The sequence below is a fragment of the Prionailurus viverrinus genome, chromosome C1 (assembly GCF_022837055.1).
Source record: "Prionailurus viverrinus isolate Anna chromosome C1, UM_Priviv_1.0, whole genome shotgun sequence".
In the NCBI taxonomy this organism is placed as follows: Eukaryota; Metazoa; Chordata; class Mammalia; order Carnivora; family Felidae; genus Prionailurus; species Prionailurus viverrinus.
The window spans coordinates 54,150,906-54,165,375 of NC_062568.1; the positions used below are offsets into that span (position 1 = coordinate 54,150,906).

Genomic DNA, 14,470 nt, shown 5'->3' on the forward strand with positions numbered 1-14,470 from the left:
TCAGGCAACAAGAACAACTTCTGGATCTTTCCGAGGCGCTGCAGCTCCAGTGTATGCCCTCCCTCTATTTCCCATCCTGTGTACCTCTTCTCAAGATTAAAGTTTCATGATCCATATTGCTTAATGTGTTCTGTGCATTCACAGATTTCTAGAGCTAAAATCAAGGGAAATTTACTATGGAGTAAAAGTATATCTTGAAAGTTTGCCAAAATATAAGGAACTATAAATTCCAAAAAATAAAACATCCCAGGAGTATAGCTGTCTTCCCTTGGGTTAGTCACATGCGGCTCCTTAGTTGCAGTGAGATGAAGAATACTAATTTACATCCCCACCAAGATTACCAACAGAGGGAGCGAGGGAATTCCCCACTAGGAAACAGAGGTGTTCCCGGGAAAGGAGGTTATTGCTGATTACCAAAAAACAACCTATGTGCAATATACTACAGCAAGAGTGGACTATTAATTTCTGTGTTGTATTAAAAACCCATGATGAAGGGTGCCTGGGTGGCTGAGTCATTTAAGCTTCTGACTTTGATTTCAGCTCAGGTCATGATCTCACGGTTCATGAGTTTGAGCCCCAAGGCAGACTCTGTGCTAGCAGCGTGGAGCCTGCTTGGGATTCTCTCTCTCTCTCCCTGTCTCTCTCTGCCCCTCCTCCATGCATGCGTGTGCTCTATCAAAATAAATAAATAAACATTTTTTTAAATAAAAAAATAAAAACCCCTAATGAATAGTGTCCCCCCCCCCCAAATTCATGTCCATGCAGAACCTCAGAATGTGACCTTATTTGCAAACAGGATCATTACAGATGTAATTAGTTGAAAACCTAGATGAGCTCTTACTGGATTAGGGTGGGCCCTAAATCCAGGGAGAGTGTCCATATCAGAGGCAGAAGAAAACACACCTTCTTCTCTCAGAGAGAAGGTGATGAAGGTGATGTGAAGATGGAAGCAGAGACTGGAATGCTGTATCTACAAGTCATAGAATGTCAAGGGTTGCCAGCAACCACTAAAGCTGGGAGAGAGGCATGGACCGTTTCCCTCAGAGCCTCCAGAAGGAATCAACCCCGCCAACAATTTAATTCTGGACTTCTGGCCTTCAAAATGGTAAAAGAATAGATTTCTGTTGTTTTAAGCCATTCAGCTTGTGGTAATTTGTGATGGCAGCCCTAGGAAACAAATGTACCCCCTAAGAACAGTTTCTTTGTGCAAAACCCTAAGTGGTAACACTGTGGAAGAAGGTGGTTAGCAATTTTTATGGGAGTGAATAAAAGTTCTCTTTTGCTATTTCAAAAGGAAATAAAGCTACGAACGGTTTTGTTTATTCCACAAAGAGCTACCAAATACTTCTTCTGCACTGGGCATTGTTCTAGGGGCTGAAAATACAGTGGTGAACAAATTAAGTAAACTCATGGAGCTCACATTTAGAGGGGAAACAGTTAAAAAAGTAAGCAAGACATAGTCTGTTGAGATCAGGGCTATGAAGAAGGTGAAACTGGATGATGTGTTCTAGAGTGAAATGTAGGAGGCAGGAAGCTGTTTAGGCTGGGTGGTCAGGCAAAGAGGAGAGAACTGAGAGCAGACATTACGAGGGGTCAGACATTTGTGTCATGGAGGGAAAATATTCCAGACAGAGGAACTGAGAGAAAGGGGAGCTGAGTGACCACTGACAAGTGAAAGAAGATGTGGGGGCGGGGGTGGGGGGTGGGGGGGGCGCGTAGGTTTAGGCAGAGGCAGAACACAACTACTCTGAGATATGTCATGCAGGTAGAGGAGATTAAGTAGGAGAACAACATCACCTGATTTAAACATTTAAAGTCAGTCTGTTCACTGTGTGCAGAGAAGATTGTAGGGAGCCAGAAGGAGCACCGGACACTTGGGAGACAGCAGCATTAGGCTGGATGAGAGCAGGCAGAGCTCAAATTAGGGTGGTATTCTGGGGATGCAAAGAAGTGGACTAATTCTGGATATGAGGTAGACTTTGACAAGATTAGTAAGTATTACTTAAGTGTCTTCTTGGTCCAGCATTGCTTGAAATTCTGTAAGGGATACAAAAAATATGATACTACCAAGATTCAAATATCCAGGAGTTTTGCATTTAATTGGACAGATAAGACATATGCATATATTTATAAAACATATATAGACTCAAAATGCATTATAGTGTGATGGAAATAATAAATGCAGGAAAGAAGGCTCCAGTGGGTTGAGGTAATAAGGAAAACTTCATAAACTTGAGATGGGCCTTCAAAGACATGTTAAGATTGAAGGAGAGCATTCCAGTTTGGATAAAGCACGAACAAATTTAAAAAGTAGAGATTGAATGTGCACTGTTTGGGGTGGGTGAATAAACTAGTCTGAATGGATTAGAGTTTGTATACAGTGAATAATGCCAATTAAATTAAATCAGTAAAGTGAGGATAGATGATAGAGGGTTTTGACATCAAGGATGAGTTTAAATTTAATCTTCTAGGGCAGGGGTCAGCAAACTTTTTTTGAAAGGGCCGAATAATAAATATTTTAGGTTCTGCAGGTCATATGGTCTCTGTTACAACTACTCAACTCTTCTGGGGTGCCTGCATGGCTTAGTTGGTTAAGTGTTGAGTTTGGCTCAGGTCATGATCTCTCTGCTCATGAGTTTAAAGACCCTCCCCCCTCCCCTTCCCCTTCTCCACCTTCCCTTCCCTTCCTTCTCTCCTCCCTCCTCCACTCACAGGCACACCCTTTCTCTCTGTCTCTCTGTCTCTCTCTCTCTCTCTCTCTCTCAAAAAAACAAACAAAAAAACCCTCTACACAACTACTCAACGCTTCCACTGTGGTCTGAAAGCAGCCATAGATGATACTTTTCAAGTGAGTATGGCTGTGTTTCAATAAACATTATTTATAAAAACAAGTGGCAGGCCAGATTCGGTCATTGGATTACGGTAGCAGAGCAACAGAATAAAAATGGTGTTTTACGAATTTCTGAAGTAACTAGGTGCAAGGGTAGGGATCATTTCTTTGTCACTTAGCAATCCGTTTCCCCTATCCTCCTTCCTCACAGTTTCCAGACTTTCAGTCAGATGTCAACTTCTCTCACATGTTTAGGGAGAAGTCAGATGAACTTCTAGTTCTAGGAGTAGTCTCATATTAATCTAAATTCATGTTAGATTCATTAATCTAAGGTCATCCCATCCCCCATTCAGCAAGGGTAAGTTCAGCTAACCTATACCTGAGCCACATAGTGCATGCCATTTCTCCAGCATAGAGGGAGGGTCAGGAAGGACATCTGAACTAAATTTGTCCAGTAACATGCACTGTATCCTTTGTAGTAATGGAGCTTCTAGGAAAGCAACCTTCTGACTTTGGAAGAGCCAATAAGAGGACACTCTCCCTTTCTGGGAAGGGTGGTATATATAGACATAAAACTTAGATTTCTGGATTTGGCTAGTTGGTTAGTTAGTTTGGTTTTTGAGAGAAGCCAGGTTTGGACTGACGCTGACAAGACTGAAGGCAGAACAGAGAAAGGTAAAGAAGCCAGGTCTTTGATGACATGGTTGGACTACTAAATCAAACTAACCCTGTGGCCTATCCTACCTTGGTCTTTTTAGTCTTAATAGCCAATAAATCACTTTCATTGTTTAAATCTGTCTTGAGTTTTCTGTTACTTGAGTTTTTGGTTTTTTTTAAGTATTCCATTGTTACAGAAAAATAATATGGAATGGGGCGATACTGAAAGGAGATAGACTAGATGGAAGATGAGGCATGAAATGGTAAGGTACAAGGTGGCAGTGAGAAAAATGTCATTGAAAAAAGAAAATTAATATGTGAGGTGAGGCTAGCTCTTCAGCCACCATTTTAATTTTTTTTTAACATCTATTCATTTTTTGATAGAGACAGAGTGTGAGTTGGGGAGGGGCAGAGAGAGAGGGAGACACAGAATCTGAGGCAAGCTCTACGCTCTGAGCTGACAGCAGAGAGCCCGACACAGGGCTCGAACTCACAGACCATGAGATCATGACCTGAGCCGAAGTCGGGCACTTAACCAACTGAGCCACCCAGGAGCCCCATCTTCAGTCACCATTTTAAATCCAGCTCCTTACAATGCTCTGCTGCAGCTGCTGCCAGGCCTGGCCTGCACTCCAGCACCCTCCCTCCCCCCAACCCACCCTCCCACTTATTCTGCCACCATGGAGGACATGAACAAGTACAGCAACACAGAGGGATTCGCAGAGGGATCCAAGATCAACGCGAGCAAAAGTCAGGATGGTGGGTACTGGAACTGAAAGAACACGAACTGGACGGCAAATTGATAGACCCTGAAAGGGCCAAAACTTTAAAAGGGAAGAAACCCCCCTCCACCAAATAGGTTTTTGTGGGTGGATTGAGCCTAGATAGTTCTTTAGAACAAATTAAGTTTTTTTTATGTTTTATTTATTTTAATTTTTTTTAATGTTCATTTATTTTTGAAAGAGAGACAGAGCATGAGTGGGGGAGGAGCAGAGAGAAAGACCCAGAATCCAAAGCAGGCTCCAGGCTCCAAGCTGTCAGCACAGAGCCCGATGCGGGGCTCGAACCCACGAACCATGAGATCATGACCTGAGCCGAAGTTGGACACCTAACTGACTGAGCTACCAGGCATCCCCTGAAGAACAAATTAAGGAATATTTTGGAGCTTTTGGCAAGATTGAAAACATTGAACTTCCCATGGACACAAAAACAAATGAAAGAAGAGGATTTTGTTTTATCACATATACAGCTGAAGAGCCAGTAAAGAAATTGTTAGAAAACAGATTGTAACAGATGAAGACAAACTGGTTCTGGGAAGTGTGAAATCAAAGCTGCATAACCCAAAGAGGTATATAGGCAGTAATAACAACAACAAAAAGGAGGAAGCTGGTGGACGAGGTGGTACTAGGGGTCATGGATGAGGTTGGGGCCAATACAGGAGCCAAGGATTTAATAACTATTATGATCAAGGATATGGAAATTATTTTTTTTTTAATTTTTTTTTCAACGTTTATTTATTTTTGGGACAGAGAGAGATAGAGCATGAATGGGGGAGGGGCAGAGAGAGAGGGAGACACAGAATCGGAAACAGGCTCCAGGCTCTGAGCCATCAGCCCAGAGCCGGACGCGGGGCTCGAACTCACGTACCGCGAGATCGTGACCTGGCTGAAGTCGGACGCTTAACCGACTGCGCCACCCAGGCGCCCCAAGGATATGGAAATTATAATAGTGCCTATGTTGGTCTCAAAACTATAGTAGCTATGGCGGCTATGGTAATATTGGATTTAACTTTGGGAACTATGGATATGGACAGGGATGTGTAGACTAGTGGCCAACAGAGCACTTATGGCAAGGTGTCTTGAGGGGGTGGCAATCACCAAAACAATTACCAGCCATAGAAGGATGTTGGAGAAAACAGTGGGAACTTCACTGCAGGTTGTGTGTCACCCAGACCACGTCTATCTCATGTTACAGGCAGAGTACAAGGCACACACCAGAAAACGTTGTCCTGTAGAGGAGATCACTAGAGTAACCTATCTTGCAGGACGATTGATCTTCCGTTGATCTAAGATGACTATTTTGTAAAAGACTTTCTAATGTATAAGACACACTGGGTCCAACTGTATATAGCCACCAATTAGTTTTCTTTGTTTTTACTTTGTCTTTTGCTGTGTTATGACTTGATGTGGATTTGTGTTTATACAAACTTTATTTGTATGATTCATGTTAAACCTCAAATAAATGCTTCCTTATGTGGAAAAAAATATGTGAGGCTAACCTATATTGATTTGACCAGAATTCCTACATACAATAAAAAGCTAAGGGAAAAAAAATAAGGAATACAGAAAGTGAGGAGTTTGACCCACTCACAAGAAAAGACATGAAACATAAGGAACTGAAAGATTAAAGATGAAAGAGATATTTATTTGAATCCTCAGCCTAACCACAGTCCAACAGATTATATCATCCTAAAAACAAAAGATGTAAAGCAACAAGTATTTAAAATCTATAAAGTGCTCACTACAAAAGGTACAATCAGGGTCCATAAAAGAGTATGCAAAACTATAAGTATGGTGAAAAAAACAAAAAAAAAAGCTGGGAAAATAGAATAAGCTAATGAGAACTTTTGGGTTATATCATGGAATGGAAGACGGGTCAGATTAAGAATCAAAGGGAAGAAGGGTAAGGTGACTGAATGACAGATTGGGAAACTCATTAGAAAGGGTAGGACTGATCAAGTCACTCCACTTATTCATATTTTCACACTTTTCATACATACTAGGGCACATTCTGCCAATAGAACATGTAGTCCATTGATATGTAACTTCTGTGAGCCCCAGTGAAATAATAGAGAGAATCCAAAAAAACAGATGAGAACTGCTAGGAGAAGCTTAGCAATGATTCACACAGAATCACTGAGTCTTTAATATTTCAGTGATGAAAAGGTAAATAAAACACTTCTGGTTTCCAGTCCAGCTTACAAGAAGCTTGAAAGTTGTCACTCCAAGTTTAACAACAAATAAAAAGCTGAACAAACTGAAAAATCAACAGCTCTCCTTACATCCAAAAGACAAGTGAGGTCACAGGGCAAAATGTTGTTCCCCAAATTGGAAAGATCAACAGGCAAATACATAGAATCACAACTTACTAGGGCAACAAACTGTGCAAACCAGTGCCAGGGTAGGGAAACCTGAACAGTAATTTACGAATTGCTGGGCACTCAATGTGGATAACTCTGAGATTTAAAAACTCCAGGGGGACCCAGTCAATGGGGGCTCCCACACTTTTGTGAGTTAATTCCTGGATCTCTATTACATTCTCACACTGAATATCAGAGAAAAATCCACACTTTCTTCCCCACTACATTTTTGGCAGGGGAAGAGGAAAAGAAACCATTTAAAAATATACCAGAGCATTCTGTTCTTAACAAGGTCTGCCTTCAGAAGGTACTATTTAATCACAGCTTAACCGGCTGGGGTATTATCAGAGCCTAACTAGCCTGGGGGAAGGGAAAAATCCACTTCCAGCCCCCTCTAGCCATCCTGTCTCACTTAAGGGTATGGAGGGAGGAGGACTGAGAAGCACATTAGAGGTTCACAGTCCAAAGGCACGGGCACACTAAAAAACTGAGACCAGATCATAAGATTATAAAACTTCCCTTCCCCTCCACCTTACCATCACATTACTAAAGGCCTATTTATAGCAGTTCCTTTCACTCTGTACATCATGCCCAGCTTCCAAGAAAAAATTACAAGATATATGAAAAAGCAAAAAACATAAGTGGAAGAGACAGAGGAAGCCTCAGGGCCAGGCTCAAATACAAGAGAGATGTTGGAATTATCACATCAGAAATTTAAAACAACTATAATTAATTTACTAAGTTCTCTGATAAGTAGACAGCATGCAAGTACAGATGGGCAATGTAAGCAAAAATATGGAAATTCTAGGAAAGAATAAAAAGAAATGCTAGAGATAAAAAACACTGTAACAAAAGTGAATAATGCCTTTGTTGGACTTATTAGTAGACTGGACACAGCTGAAGAGAGAATCTCTGAGTTTAAAGATACTTCAGTAGAAACTTCCCAAACTGAAAAGCAAAGAGAAAAAAGACTGAAAAAAGAAACAACAAAATATCCGAGAACTGGGTACAAAAAATGTAACATATACACAATGGGAATGCCAGAAGAAATGAACAGAAGAAATATTTTAAACCATACTGAATTTCCCCCAAATTATTGTCAGACAACAAATTGCAGATCCAAGATGTTCAGAGAATACCAAACAGGATAAATCCCCCTGCGAAACTACACTTAGTCATATCAGTTTCAAACTACAGAAAATCCTGAAAGAAGCCCAAGGATAAAAATCCATTACCTACAGAGTAGTAAAGATAAGAATGACATCTGACTTTTCAAAAACCACGCAAGTATGAAAAAATGGGAGTGAAATGTTTAAAGTGTTGACAGAGGGACACCTTGGTGGCTCAGTCGGTTAAGTGGTTAAGTGTCAGACTCTTGATTTTGGTTCAGATCATGATCTCACGGTTCACGAGATTGGGATTCTCTCTCCCCTTCTCTTGCTCTGCCCTTCTCCCTCCCCCCTCAATAAATAAATAAATGAAATAAAATAAAAAATAAAGTGTTGACAGAAAAACTCACCAACCTAAAATTCTGTAGCCTACAAAGTTATCCTTCAAAAATGAAAAAGAAATAAGGACTTTCTCAAACAAATAAATATTAAGGGAATTTGGTGCCAGTAGACCTGCCTTTCAAGAAAGTTTAAAAGAGGTTCTGTAGAGAGAAGGAAAATGATGTATGTCAGACACTTGTATTTAAATAAAGAAAGGAAGAGCGCTGGAGAAGAAATAAGTATAGGCAAAATAAAAATTTTTATTTCTCTTCTTATTGATCTAAAAGATAACAGTTTGTTCAAAATAATAACAACACTGGATTTGACGATATATGCTTGTATATGTATATACGTATACTTACTTATAAGTATGGCAATAGGAGGAAGAAATTAGGATTATTTTATTATGATAAGGTATTTGCACTACTCATGAAGAGGTATAGTATTATCTGAAGTGGACTTAGATTAGTTGTAAATCTACATTGCAAATTCTAGGGCAAACACTTAAAAAAGGCAAAACAGAAGTATAGCTGATACGCTAAAAAAAAAAGGATTAAAAATGGAATTATATAAAATGGTCAGTTAAAACCACAAAAGGCAGAAAAGAGGTAACAAATAGAAAATGGTAACAAATGTGATAGCTATTTATCCAACCATATCAATAATCACTTTGAATGTCAACAGTCTGAATGCACTAATTAAAAGACAGAGATTGTCAGAGTGGATCAAAAAGCATGACCCAGTGCTCGCTTCGGCAGCACATATAATAAAAAGCATGACCCAGGAGGAGACTGATATCACCAAAACGGCAGCATAGGAATTTCTAGCACTCATTTCATCCCAGAGGCATTAATCTAAACAACTATGCATGTATGAAAATACCTTCACAAGAGCCAAGGATTCCAGGTGATAGATTACAGAATCTGGGTGAAGCAGAGAAATAGGAAAAGACTCACTGAGGATGATAAGAAATACATTCATATTGTTCCCATCACCCCTCCTCTAAGCCAGGACAGCCTAGGCTGAGAGAGAGACCCTCTCCATGGGAGGTGAGTGAAGTGACTATATGATTTCACTGTGGACCCCAGCCAGAGCCACCTTGCCCCAGCACCCAGTCAACACCTACAGCCTTAGGTGCCTCTTTACAGGCTCTCACAAACCCAAGTCCCCACATCACTCCAGTGCCTTTAGGCCCCCAATGGTCCCAGGGGACTCCCTTGGCTCCAGGTTCCCAGGGGGATGCTACAAACCCAGACCCCTGGCTCATCTGAGTGCTGCCCAGTTCCAGTGGCTCCAGAAGGCTTCCATAGCCCTAGGCTCCTGGTAAGATCCTAAGAACCCAGACTCTTGGCATATCCCAGCACCAGCCACTGCCCATGGCCCTGGGTAGTTCCTGTGGCTCCTGACTCCCCAATAGTTTGCACACACCCAGGCTCCAAATGAGTACCCACAAACTTAAGCTCCTGGCTGGGCCCAGCACAAAGGTGACCGGCACAGGCCCAGGCTTTCAGTCCACCCCAACACCAGGCCAAACCCTGTGGCCTCAGGCCCCTTACTACCCCCAGCACCATGCTGGCCTCTGTGGATCTAGACTAGACAGGCTGCCACAGACCCAGGCTCCTAGCTCATCCCATCACCAGGGCAGTCCCCAAGGCATCAGCCTTAAGGCTTGCTCCAAAGACCCAGGCTCATGGTCTGCACTAGCACTAGTCTGGACCTGTAGACCTAACTTCCCGGCTGGCCCCCCAAGACCACAGGTGACAGGATGACTCCTGCAGCCCCAGATTCCAGGCTCACCCTAGTGCCAAGCTGGCCTCTCTGACCCCGGTCTCCAGGCTGGCTCCATGAAATCAGGTTCCTGGTCCATCCCAGTTCTAGATCAGCCCCCATAGACTCAGATGATAGGCCCATCCCAGTGATCCCTGGTAACTGGTTGGCCCCTATGGGCACAAAAACTGACCAGTGATGCAAACAGAGACAATCTCTCTAAATAAAATAGGTTGTTTTAGGGGCGCCTGGGTGGCTCAGTTGGTTAAGTATCTGACTTCGGCTCAGGTCATGATCTCCCAGTTTGAGTTCAAGCCCCACGTCATGCTCTATGCTGATAGCTCAGAGCCTGGAGTCTGGTTTGGATTCTGTGTCCCCCAGCCCCAGTCTCTCTGCCCCTACCCTGCTCTCTCTCTGTCTCAAAAGTAAACATTAAAAAAATCCTTTTTAAATAGGCTGTTTTATGTTTGCTTTCTGTGTGTATGTACATATCCATATCCCTATCTATCTACCTACTTACCTCCATATGTTTCTTATAAACAAAACCCTGTTGAGAATTGACTTTATACAGGGCACTGAGCTAAATTCTAGGAACCAAAAATAGGGGTTTATAATCTAGTTGGGAAGACATATATTAAGGGTAATTATGCTACTACAGAATGGCATTTATTCAGTTTGTGAATAGTCTGGTTTGTCAGTGTTCCTATGGAAAAAAAATGTATGATAGACTGAATAATGACCTTCCTAAAATATCCATGTTCTATTCCCAGAACCTGTGAACATGTTACTTTACATGACAAAAGGGACTTGGAAAAAAGTATACAAAGCTATGTGTGATTAAGTGAAGGACCTTGAGATGCGAAGATATTACCCAGGTGGACCAAATCTAATCAGATGAGTCCTGAAGAGCGAAGAACCTTCCCAAACTGGGGTCAGAAGGGGCATGTGACTACAGAAGAAAGGTCTGTAATTGGTTGGCCCCTATGGGCACAAAAAATGACTAGTAATACAAACAGAAACAATCTCTCTAAATAAAATTGTTTTAGGGGCACCTGGATGGTTCAGTTGGTTGAGTGACTGACTCTTGATTTCGGCTCAGGTCACAATCCCAGGGTTCTGGGATCCAGCCCTGCACTGGGCTCCATGCAGAGAATGGAGCCTACTTAAGATTCTCTCTCTCCCCCTCTGCCCCTCTCCCCAGCTTGCATGTTCTGTCTCTCTCTATAGAAAAGAAAAGAAGAGAAGAGAAGAGAAGAGAAGAGAAGAGAAGAGAAGAGAAGAGAAGAGAGAAAAGAAAACAAAAGACGAGAAAAGAGAAAAGATCATAAAATACATTTACAGTACTATATTGTATTTATCAAAAAAAATGCATTATCAGTGGACCCGCATAGCTCAAATCCGTGTTAAGGTTCAACTGTATTTTATATCAATAGAAATGCCTTGTTTGCTGGGATGATAGTCAATTAGACCATCTGAGTATATGCACAGTATCCAAAAGGTCTGGATTTGCGAGTGCAAGTAATAGTCTCCAACAGGTAACAGCTAGAAGGTTATGGTTGGAAGCTTATTCTCATCAGCTTGAAATGATATTAAGGATCCTATATGGAGGCCCTATGATTTTGATTAGACAGGGCAGAGTGTACAAGTGAGCCAAATCAATCACAGGTGGGCAGAACCAGGTGTCTGATGCAATCCTGGAGGCAGGCAAAAGGCAGTAGATAATAGATGTTCATAAAGGACTTCAGGAATTGGAGCCCAAATTCCAACAACCAGTGCTAAAGTGAAGCCAAGGACCTGAGGAAGTAGGTGGGCATGGGAGGTCAGAGCAGGGTTCAGATGTGGAACACCTCCTAGGAATTTAATCAAAATTTTACTTTCCTCTAGGTGGTTGGGTTTTTAACAGAGCCGACATGGAGCTGTAAAGTGACTTTTGCTCAAGGGTATCCTAAAGGCCCCGCCAGACATTTGACGAACAGATGATAAGTGTATCCCTGCTAGACATTTGACAAACAGATAAGTATATCCCTGCTAGACAGCCAACAAACATGTGATAAGCATATCTACAGGATGATTAGCAGCCGTTAGTTCACACATCCTGCATTTGCTCACTCTTCTCAAGGCTAAGGCCTCACCTCTTTGGTATTGCTAAGGGAAATATACATTGACTGTAAGGTAATTTATATCTCCATTAGCTGATACTGCTCTGCTATCTAATAGATTTTTATCTCTTTGTACATTCCTATTTCATTTTACTCTCCAGTGAGGGTTTTCTGATCTAGGCTCTATAGCAGGAGCTATGGAAGTACTCTGAATTGCACAGGAATTTTCCACACTTTGAATCTAGAGAGGGGCTTTAGTAATATATACGAATCTGAAAAATAGTACAGAGAATAACAATTTTATTTATTTTTTTTTTTTAATGTTTATTTCTGAGACAGAGACAGAGCATGAGTGGGGGAGGGGCAGAGAGAGAGGGAGACACAGAATGTGAAGCAGGCTCCAGGCTCTGAGCTGTCAGCACAGAACCCAACGTGGGGCTCAAACTCATGGATGGCAAGATCATGACCAGAGCCAAAGCTGGCCTCTTAACCAACTGAGGCATCTAGGCGCCCTAAGGGGAGGATTTTTTATTTATTTGTTTGTTTGTTTTTTTAATATAATTTATTGTCAAGTTGGCTAACATACAGTGTATACAGTGTGCTCTTGGTTTTGGGGGGTAGATTCCTGTGATTCATATTGCATATTCCCCAAGTGGTTCTGGTGTGAAGCCCTGGTTGAGAACTATTCCTATAGATCTTTGGACTACTGACTATGATTAAACATTCTGCTTTTTTACACTCTGTACCTCAATCCTTATGACCGATCCCCACCCTTGTGTTCTTCCATTTATTTGATCATTTGACTCTCCCATGTCCTTGATCAGTAACCCATACTAACATGCAAATCGTATTAACAAATAATGTATACAGCAAGCAGATAGCCTGTTAGCACCAACTCTCTGGCTTAGCATAATGAAATGAGAAGACTGAACACATGAGAAAATGCTGAGAAAGAGAAAAATGACACAGTGTTGAAAACACAAGATTGAGGCCTAAAAGAGGAAACAATAGAAAGCTCTCGTCAGATTGCAGGAAGTGTCCAAATCCTATCCCTCCTCCCTTCATCCTTCTGTAGAATATTACCAATAGCACCATCTCTGCACCAGTTGTCTCCTTACCAACAGCTGCCCTGTTGGTTGCTTAATCTCAGTAGGACTGATACAAAAGTTCCCTATTTCCCTTTCTAGGAGCCAGGGAAGCAGACAAATTTCTCTTACTTGAGTTACTTTGTAATTACCTCTACTAATGCAGTGCAATTTTTTGAAATGTCTAGCTACTCCCATGAAGGCTTTTTCTTCTCCAACCTCCCAACACAGGCTAAACTCCCTGTAACAAAGGTCACCTTCCCTTCATGCTCACCACCTTCTGAAGTTAGCACAGGAATTTAGGACAAATAAGAAAACTGGCCATTTCCTTCATACTGTAATTTTTGACACACATGGTTGGATGAGCAAAATTACAGTGGTTGAAAGAGATATTCAAACATGCTTCTTCACTAGGACCACTGCTTGTACTTTGAAGATTTCTAAAAACTGTTTCAATTGCCCTCAGGGATAATCTTCTTTTGCCTCTAAAACAAATAATTCCATGGATAAAGAAGATGTGATGTATATACAATGGAACATTACTCAGCAATCAAAAGAAAGCTTGCCAGTTGCAACTGTGTGGATGGAGCTAGAGTGTATTATGCCAAGCAACACAAGTCAGCCAGAGAAAGAAAAAGACCATATGATTTCACTCACATGTGGAATTTAGGAAACAAAACAGATGAACATAGGGGAAGGGAAAATAAAGAGAGGGAAGCAAACAATAACAGAGTCCTCACTTATAGAGAAATGAACTGAGGGTTGCTGGAGGGGAAGTGGTTGGGGAGATGGGTTAAATGGGTGATAGGCATTAAGGAGGGCACTTGTTATGATGAGCACTGGGTGTTACATGTAAGTAATGAATCACTAAATTGTACTCCTGAAACCAATATTACACTATATGTTAACTAACTAGAATTTAAATAAAAATTTGAAAAAAAATATTCAAGTGGTATATCACAAAAATAAAATACATACATACATAAATAGGTAAAATGAAATGAAATAAAATAAACAATTCTATTCACTATGGCAAATATTGGGCTTAAACTCTTAATACTAGTTCTTGGTTTGATGAAGACCATTATGTTAACAACAACAAAAAAAAAAAGTCCTTGACCAGCTACTGAGGCAACATATGAAATGAAATTTCTAAGAAACTTGTGGGAATTTTATCAAATTTTAACATTACTATAAACATCTTGTCTCCAAAATATTTGAGAATAAACCCCTGTAAGGGCATTTGAGTTAGGCCATTAAAACTAATAAGCCAGACTTGAGGATATAGTTAATCATGCTATTAGATATAAAAGCCTAGATTGCAGTGCACTTAACACTGCACTGAGAAGCTTACGCTTATCAACTTTATCCTCCAAGAACAACCATCTCCAAATCTAGTGCCC

The 14,470-nt window shown here is 41.1% G+C and overlaps 1 long non-coding RNA gene and 1 pseudogene across 4 annotated transcripts in view; one reads left to right on the forward strand and one right to left on the reverse strand.

Annotated features, from left to right (window-relative positions):
- The window catches only part of LOC125171897 (uncharacterized), a 134,439-nt gene that overhangs the window by 112,451 nt on the left and 7,518 nt on the right, over positions 1-14,470 (reverse strand). The window lies entirely within an intron of this gene.
- On the forward strand, positions 4,168-5,385 carry LOC125171896 (heterogeneous nuclear ribonucleoprotein D-like; annotated as a pseudogene).